This window comes from Chlorocebus sabaeus, chromosome 5, assembly GCF_047675955.1.
Source record: "Chlorocebus sabaeus isolate Y175 chromosome 5, mChlSab1.0.hap1, whole genome shotgun sequence".
In the NCBI taxonomy this organism is placed as follows: domain Eukaryota; kingdom Metazoa; phylum Chordata; class Mammalia; order Primates; family Cercopithecidae; genus Chlorocebus; species Chlorocebus sabaeus.
In genome coordinates, this window is record NC_132908.1 from 16,969,518 (window position 1) to 16,979,401 (window position 9,884).

Here is a 9,884-nt window from a genome sequence, read left to right on the forward strand (position 1 = left end):
TAGGGTACATATGCACAACGTGCAGGCCTGTTACATATGTATACATGTGCCATGTTGGTGTGCTGCAGCCATTAACTCGTCATTTACATTAGTTATATCTCCTAATGTTATCCCTCCCCTCTTCCCCCACTGTCCTTTGTAGGTACATGGATGTGGCTGGAAACCATCATTCTCAGCAAACTATCGCAAGAACAGAAAACCAAACACCACGTGTTCTCACTCATAGGTGGGAATTGAACAACGACAAAGCTCTTTTATACATTATTGATTGAGGAACAAATTGGTATGATCTCTGTGATGAGAAATTTGTCGATAGTCATCAGAATTATAAAAGCCCATAACTTTTGACCCAGCAAATTTGCTTCTAGAAATTTATTCTACAGTATAGCTACATAGGAGCAAAATGACTGTACTGCTCAAGGTTCTCCAGAGGAAGAGAATCAATAGAGTACATATAGGCAAAGATTTATTATAGGAATTGGCTTACATGATTGTGGAGGCTGAGAGGTCCCATGATCTGCCATCTGCAAACTGAAGAACCCAGGAAGCCAGTGATGTAATTCAGTCCAAGTCCAAAGACCAAGAACTGGGGAGACCACTGGTGTTAAGTCCCAGAGTCTGAAGCCCTGAGAACCAGGAGTTCCACTCTCCAAGGGTGGGAGATGAATGTAGCAGCTCAACAAGACAGAGAACTCACCCTTCTTCCACATTTTTCTTCTATCTGGGCCTTCAGTGGATTATGCCATGCCCACCCACATGGCTGAGGGCCATCTTCTTTACTCAGTCTACCAATGCAAATACTAATCTCTTTTGGAAATGTGTTAGCAGAGATACCACAAAACAATGTTTGACCAGCTAACTAGGCATCCCTTAGCCCAGTTAAGTTGACAAAATGAACCATCACAATGACACATGCACAGGGCTATTCATTGAAGCATTGCTAATATAAAAGCAAAAGAAATAGAATAACTTAAATTTACATTAAAATGGACTACTTAAATAATTCCTATAGCAGATTTTAAGTTATCCATACAGTGGACTATTATGTAGCAGTGGAAAAGAATTGAGCTTAATTATATGTACTGAGATGGAAGCTTTTCAGCATATTTTATAGTGGTAGGGGAAAAAAGAAAATTGCAGAAGAAAATGTATACTACCACTTACGTAAAAATGCATATGTGTATTTATGTAAATGCAGAGTAAAAGGTATGGTTACTAGAAGTGCCACAGTATTTCTTGAAGGCAAGTTATTCAAATGAATATGATTATTACATGGGTGCTCCTTCTGGGTATTGATGTTAGAAAATCGTCCTTGGCAAATATTCCTATAATCACAGACAATTTAGGAGCTGGTAGAGGTTTTGGAAAATATCAAGCACAACCCCTTACTCTACAGATGAGTAAACTGAGGTCCAGGTTGTTTAATCCCAGAGCCTGAATAGGAGTCCACATCCTTCCCAACACGACAAAAATCATAAACTAACAAGGCTCTGGTCTTCATTTAAAATGTAACCTTTGTGAGCTGAGATCACACTACTGCACCCCTGCCTGGGTGACAGAATGAGATCCTGTCTAAAAAAAGAAAGAAAAAAAGAAAAATTTACCTTTATTGCAATTGCTACACGTTCTTAGATGTCTTCCCATCTGTTCCAATTCCACCACAACCCTAAGGAAACATTTTCCTGTGCTAAATACAAGTGAGAGAAGGAAGTTCATTTTACAAAGGTAAAGGCTGCTTGAGAAATCAAGTGTGGTCTTTTTAATAGTGGAGGGTGATGCACTATCAGCTTAGTTCCTATTCATTTGTGGTGCTTATTAGAGTGTCTGAAAATATAAGCTGAGTAATTGGAGCATTAGAATTGATTAATTGAAGTAGGCTTTTGGTGTAAATACACCTGGAGAAATTTTTCAAAGTGGGATTGAATTCTCTGCTAAAGGCTTGGAAAAATTCACGTCTCTGAACGTGGGAATAGAAATGAGGTTTTCAAATAGGGCTGCAAATTCTTTGATGCTCCTGCCATTAAAAGGTGGGGTCTGTCTCTCCTCCTCTTGAATATGGGTGGATTTATGACTGCCTCAATTTATAAAGTTTGGCAGAAGGAATGCTGTGTGACTTCTAAGGGTAAGTCATAAAAAGTCAAGGTCATGTTGGGGGAGGATCCCTCACAAATGGCTTGGTACCCTCCCCACAGTAATGAGGGAGTTCTCACTCCATTAGTTCACACAAGAACTGGCTGTTTAAAAAGAGAGTGGCACCTCCTCTCTCTCTCTCTCTCTCTCTCTCTCTCTCTCTCTCTCTCTCGTTATTTCTCACTATGGGATACACTTGCTCCCCTTCTTCTTTCACCATGACTGGAAACTCCCTAAAGCCTCACTACAAGCAGATGCCAGCGCCATGCTTCCTGTGCAGCCTACAGAACCAAGAGCCAAATAAACCTCTTTTCTACATAAATTAGCCAGTCTCAGGTATTCCTGCAGCACAAAACGAACTGAGACAAGGGTGTTGGTCTTACAGAGGCTGTTGGACTAGAGCCTTTCTCAACGGGGAGATTTTGCCCCAGGGGATATTTGGCCATGTTTCAAGACACTTCTTTGTCACAACTGGGGACTGCTACTGACATATAGTAGGTAGAGAACAGGGAGGCTGCCAAACATTCTAAAATGCATGGGGCATTCTCCCTACAACAAACTATCCAACCCGAAATGTCAGCAGTGCCAAGGCTGAGCAACCCTGGATTAGGGGAAGCACAGTTGTGGGGTACCCTGCAAATTTCCAGGAGCAAATAGCCAGACTCAAGGACCTATCCCAATGCCAAGGTCCAGAAGTGGCTCCTAGGGAGGCCTGTCCAGCCTTGTGGTGGGTCTTCACTCTGTCTGTGCTCCAAGCCATTACCTGGTAATTGACTGGTCCCCAAAGGAGGATGGCCCCCGGGACATGGGCAAGCTACAGAAGACAGGGGTAGGGACAGACCAAGACACATTAATACATTCTGAACCAGGAATACAGGCTTCTCTATTACAAGAGAAAACAAAGGTGTTGTAGCAAAGTTCTCTGAGCAAGGTTTGTGGAAAGAGGGGTGGTAGAAGACAGCAGTAATGATGGGACTAAGCCCCTGTATCCATCACCCTTGAAAAGCATTAAAGCAAAAGCAACTCTGACCACTTCCTAATGATTGCGATTATTTGGCTGCCTGTGAGATGGTTTAAGAAATGATTTATGAATTTAAATTTTAATTAAGGCAGAAGGCCTTGGGGGCCTCTGGAGTTCAAGCATTAAAAAGAAAAATCTGCTGGGGAAGAGGAAGGCTCACAGGGCCCCAAGGCCTGGAGGATGTGCCTGTCACACACATCCGGTGGTCTGGCAGCCTGCAAGAAAGCCTGAGTCTGAGGCCACTGATGGGTGTTGGGATCAAGGGTCAGGGCTGGACAACTCAATGCAACTGTTCACTTTAGTGCTGTAGAAAGTTCTTTACACAGAATGATAAAAATAAGGAAAGCATGTAAGTTTCTCACCACTTTCTTCAGGTCCAAGTCTTAAAAATGTGCCACTCCTCCCACTTCACTAACTCTGGACCCAGCATCAGAATTCCTGGGATCTTGTCTTACCCCACCCTCCATCACCAGCACCCTCAGGTGACCCTGAACACTCCACTGGTCATGCTGAGTCTTGGTTTCCTCATGTGGGACTGATAATGCCACCCCTGGTTACTTCCTAGGTCCATCTCCATTCTAAGGGAGATGAATGAATGCACCTTGGAAGAGGTGGACTCTCTGGTAGGTTTACCTCACTTATCTGATTCCCTCTGAGGTATAGCAAAAGCACCCATTTACTTCTCAAAGTTGCTATGGCAAAGAAAATAACGCACCCAACCTGAGATAGAAGAATAGCCCTGGACCAAAACAAAACAAAATTTAAAAAGCAGGCAACATTCATTTGTAGGCAGCTCAAACTTCACTGGATTCTGAAGACATAGGGTCAAGCGTAAATCCACCACAGTTTTTCAAAACATATTTGTAGTAAAAAGCAAATAACATTAAATTCACCATCTTCACACCATTTTTTAATGTACAGTTCAGTAGTGTTAAGTATAGTCGCATTGTCATGCAACAGATCTATAAAATTTTTCATCTGGCCAGGCGCAGTGGCTCATGCCTGTAACCCCAGCACTCTGGGAGGCGGGCGGATCACTTGAGGTCAGGAGTTTGAGACCAGTCTGGCCAACATGACAAAACCTCATCTCTACTAAAATCACAAAAATTAGCCAGGCCTGGGGGCATACATCTGTAATCCCAGCTACTCAGGAGGCTGAGGCAGGAGAATCCCTTGAACCCGGGAGGTGGAGATTGCGATGAGCCGAGATTGCGCCACTGCATTCCAACCTGGGCTACAGAACGAGACTCTGTCTCAAAAAACAAACAAACAAACAAAAAACAACACCACAAACTTTCATCTTACAAAACAGAAACTCTATAGCCATTAAATACTAATTTCCCCTCCCCTCTCCTTTCCCCCAGCCCTTGTCAACCATCTTTCTACTTCCTATGATTTTGACTATTTAGATACTTCTTATGATCAGAATCATAGAGTGTTTGTCCTTTTGTGACTGGTTTATTTCACTTAGTGGAATGTCCTTGAGTTTCACCCAAGTTGCAGCATATAGCAAGATTTCCTTCCTTTTTTAAGGCTGAATAATATTCATTGTATGTATAGACATTTTCTGCATCCATTCATCCATCAGTGGACATTTGTCTTCACATCTTGGCTATTACAAATAGTTTGGTAATGTACGTTGGAGTGCTAAGATTTCTTTGAGATCCCGCTTATTTTTTTGTATGTATATCCAAAAGTGGGATTGTGAGATAATATTGTAATTCCATTTTTTTGAGAAAATTTCATATAATTTTCCATAATGGCTATGCCATTTTATAGTCCCATTTATAGTATACAAAGATTCCGATTTATTGGCCTCCTCACCAACATTTTTTATTTTCTGTTCTTTTGAAGTGACTATCCTAATGAGCATGATGTCACATGGACAATTTTGAGAAATTCACACATCCCCCTTTGGTCAAGACAAGGGAAATCATTTGAATTAGTTTAAACGATCTTTCATAGTGTGTCCAGCTCTTAAAAAAATTCAGCAAATCAGACTCTGTGTCCCCACACCAAATGAGATCATGAATATGAACAAAGAATCTGTGTCAACAGGGAAGGGCTAGACAGCTGATGAAGAGCACATCATGTAAAGACTAAGGGAGGGGACTTGGTTGGTCAAGCTACCTAGATGTGATGCTCATACCTGACCACTGCAAGCTATGTGAGACACTATCCATTTTCTTACCTGTAAAATGGAGGTGATAATTATCACTCACTCCCCCCACCCACAGAGGGTTAATGAGAAGACCAAGAAAGATCACAGGAGATAAGAAATCTGAGCCAGGTGCAAGGGTGTTTTTTCCTTGCTAAGAGACAGAGCCAATGCTACTTGTTCCGCTAACAAGTGAGGCCATAGGAGTTTCTCAACAAGGGCCAACTCCTTATGGTCTAAGGCAGACACCAAATCACAGAAAAGGCACAGATGTTGGCATCAGATAAACATGGGTGTGTTTGAATCTCGATTCAGCCTCCTAGTAACTGTGGTATTTTAACAAGTTCTTCAGTCTCAATGAGCTTCATTCAGTTTACTCAGCTGGAACATAAAGATATTTTAAAATGACTTTTCAGGATTGTTGCATTGCATAGAATGTACCCACCTGCCATGTAACAGGTGTTCAATGAATGATAACTATTACTTCTGTGTTACTATCCTTTTCAAAGAAACACTGTTCCTTTCTGAAGGTAATAGCAAAGGCCAAGGGCCACCCAAAGTAGGGGGAAGAGGAAGAGGTGGGAGAAAGGGGGAAGACGACTGGGTTTTCTGTTCACAAATACTCCTTTTCCAGAAACAAGCCATTTATCAAAGTATTGGAGTCTCGCTTACTGTCAAAATGCAAGGGCTAATTACACTTGAAGAACAATTGACTACAAGAGCAAAAAAGACAGGGCCTGTTCAATTAATGGGAAAAGAAAGGGGGTCTCTAGCATACAATATTTTGGACATCAGATTGGAATGGCTTAATTAGCCATTGCTAAGGACTCTGAATTGTCTGTTGTCCTAGAAGTCATTAGTCATCTGTAGCTTTGAAGCATCTCATTTCAATTCTCCGATTCAACACTTTGAGTACCTGTTACATGTCAAGCACTGTGCTCAACATTAGTGATACAGCAAAGTCTAGTGGAAGACAGATGGCTTGAGCCTCTGCATTAGTCAGGGTTTTTTAGAAAAGCAAATAGGATATGTAGAGATACATAAAAAGATTTATTATGGCCTTCAGCTTCATCCATGTCCCTACAAAGGACATGATCTCATTCTTTTTTTGTGGCTGCATAATATTCCATAATGTATATGTACGACATTTTCTTTATCCAGTCTATCATTGACGGGCTTTTAGGTTGATTCCATGTCTTTGCTATTGTAAATAGTGCTGCAATAAACATATGCGTGCAAGTGTTTTTATAATAGAATGATTTATATTCCTTTGGGTATGTACCCAGTAATGGGACTGCTGGGTCGAATGGTATTTCTGTCTTTAGGTCTTTGAGGAATCAACACACTGTCTTCCACAATGGCTAATTTATGCTCCCACCAACAGTGCATAAGTGTTCCTTTTTCTCCACAACCTTGCCAGCATGTATTATTTTTTTACCTTTTAATAGTAGCCATTCTGACTGGTGTTAGATGGTATCTCATTGCGGTTTTGATTTGCATTTCTGTAATGATCAGTGATAGTGCCATTATCCTTAGCAAACTAACACAGGAACAGAAAATTAAATACTGCATGTTCTCACTTATAAGTGGGAGCTAAATAATGAGAACACATAGTTACATAGAAGGGAATAACACACACTGGGGCCTTTTGGAGGGTGGAGGGTGGGAGGAAGGAGAGGATCATGAAAAGTAACTAATCAGTACTAGGCTTAATTCCTGGGTGATGAAATACTTTGTACAGCAAATCCCCATGACACACATGTACCTATGTAACAAACCTGCACTTGTACTCCTGAACTTAAAATAAAAGTTAAAAAAAAGAAAGATTTATTATGAGGCATTGGTTTACCTCATTACGGAGTCTGAGAAGTCCCACAAGCTACCATCTTCAAACTGGAGAATCAGGAAAGCTGGGGTGTAATTCCAGTGCAAGTCTGAAGTCCTGAGAACCAGGAGAACAATGATGTGCATCCCAGTTTGAGTCTGAAGCCTCAAGAACATGGAACTCTGATGTCTCAGGGCAGGAGAGGATGGATGTCTCAGCTCAAGCAGAGAAAACAAACTCACCCTTTCCCTGCCTTTGGTTTTTATTCAGACTCTCAGTGGACTGAATAATACCAACCCACATTCAGTAGAGTGGTCATCTTTACTCAGTCTACTGACTCAAACAGTAACCTCTTCCAGAAACACTCTCATAGACACACCCAGAAATAATGTTTTACCAGCTATCTGGGCACCACTCAACCCAGTCAAGTTGACATATAAAATTAGCCATCATGCCCTCTTATGGGCATCTCAGATTTATTATGTCTTCAAAGAGCTCTCATTTTATCGAACCTCATGCTCCTCTGCCAGCTTTCACTTTTCAGTAAAAGGCCTCTGCATCTGCCCAGTTGCTCATGGCAAAAAAAATCCTTGCTTTCAAAGTCATCCTTGATTTATCTCTGCTAGAACTTACCTTCAATAGACCAACAAGTCCTGTTTGTTTTATCACCAAAGTAGGTCTTGATTTCCACTCTTCTGTAAGCACATGGCCATTACCCTAGTCCAAAGTACCTGCTCTTGTGTGGGTTATTGCAAGAGCCTCCTTACAAAAAAAAAAAAGTGAACTTTCTGTGTCTATCTCTGCTTCCCATTGTAATACACACAACATCTAAGGTTGTCTTTAAAATGGTAAATCATATTGTGCTATTCCTCTGCTTAAAATCCTTTAATATCTTTCCATTGCTCTTAGATAGAGCCTACAGTCACTAAAATAGCCTACAAGTTTCCACATGTTCTATCCACACCCACTCCTATAACGTCATCTCAGACCACACACCTGATTGTTGGCTAAGACTTAAGCCCATCAAGCACTTTCTTGCCTCCAAGCCTTTGCCCTTGTTTTCATTGCACTTACTCTTTCTCTCATCTATTCCCAAGCCTAGTTCTTTCTCCTCTCTCAGGCCTCAATTGAAACGTCACTTCTTCAAAGAGGAGGTCCTGACCTCACGATCCAAGTGATCTCTCCCAGTTACTCTCTAGCCCATCACCTTATTTATTTCTTCCACAGCACTCACCCCATTGATAACCGCCTGATTCATGTGATTTTGTTGGATGCCATAATCCCCCCAGTCAATTGGTATCATGACGGCAGGGGCTTTGCCACTCTTGTTCACAGTTGTATTCCCAATGCCTTGCATGGTACCTAGCACATAGTGAACTGTCAACCAGTATTAATTAACTAAGTGAAGGAAGGGGATAAATGTGCTGGACAGCATAAGAGCTAAAAAATAATGTAAAAAAAATACATGTGCACATATGTTCATTGCAGCACTATTCACAGTAGCAAAGACATGGAACCAACCCAAATGCTCATCAATGATAGACTGGATCAAGAAAATGTGGTGTGTATACACCATGGAATACTACATGGCCATAAAAAGGAATGAGATCATGTCCTTTGCAGGGACATGGATGGAACTGGAAGCCTTTATCCTCAGCAAACTAGCTTGAGAACAGAAAACCAAACACTGCATGTTCTCACTTATAAGTGGGAGCTGAACAATGAGAACACAAGGACACAGGGAGGGGAAAAACACACACTGGGGCATGTTGGGGGTGGAGCTGGAGGAGGGAGAGCATTAGGAAAAATAGCTAATGCATGCTGGCCTTAATACCTAGGTGATGGATTGATTGGTGCAACAAACCACCATGGCACATGTCTATCTATGTAACAAACCTGCACATCCTGCACACATACCCCAGAACTTAAAATAAAAATAAAAATTAATTTTGTAAAAAACATAATGTAAAAAACTCCAATTTTCTTCCTCTAAAGAGCATTGTACAATGGTGTTTTTAGGAAAAATGAAATATCTTCACCAGAAAAGCACATATCAGATAGGAGATGATACTCACATGAGAACAAGGGAGCCCTCACTGCAGAAGCCAGAGTCTGAAAGCCAAAGAGGAGTAGAGAGAGAGGCATGAGAACCTAGAGAGAATGTAGCAGAAGGAAAAACCAAACAAAATGAAAACAGTCTTCATACCAGTAGTGTGTAAACTCCAGAAAGAGAGCTTTCAATGAAGATACGCTGTGAGCTAGGCTCATGATGTTGAGTAGCAGTTTTCTAGATTAACAAGAGGAGAAAATCAAAATCAGGATGAGGGGTAAAGGACTGATGGATTGGAACATAAAATGCATTATAGCCACAAAGAATGGTTAAACATGCCACAAAAGCACACAGTCACCGAGAAACAATGTGGAATATCCAGCTAATTCCAGCATAGTCACTGCCCCATTAATAGGGGATGGAGGAAAGACAGCCAGGATGATTCCCAAATCTCAGTGAAATCAAACCAAGAGTCAACTCTCTAATACCTGGGAGTGAGTGACTCATAGTTAAATCATTGCAGAATCCTGGGAATACTCAATGGGGCTTACATTGCAGGAGGTGATGAATAATATTTTCTGGACCCTGGTGTTGGGAGAAAAGAAATCCATTATTATGCTGAGCCCTCATAGAAGATGAAGGATCACCTCCTCTATAAACAAAGAATCAATTATAGAAGCTGAGCTTTCCTCCTCCCATC

The 9,884-nt window shown here is 41.3% G+C and overlaps 1 long non-coding RNA gene across 1 annotated transcript in view; it reads right to left on the bottom strand.

Annotated features, from left to right (window-relative positions):
• LOC103228968 (uncharacterized) overlaps positions 1-9,425 on the bottom strand; it is a 138,048-nt gene extending 128,623 nt beyond the window's left edge. The window contains exons 1-2 of the long non-coding RNA XR_012093029.1: positions 9,341-9,425; positions 9,210-9,246 (exon numbers count right to left, since the gene is read on the bottom strand). This is a non-coding gene — a long non-coding RNA (uncharacterized lncRNA). The remainder of the gene's footprint in view (positions 1-9,209; positions 9,247-9,340) is intronic.
• Between the last annotated feature and the right edge of the window lie 459 nt (positions 9,426-9,884).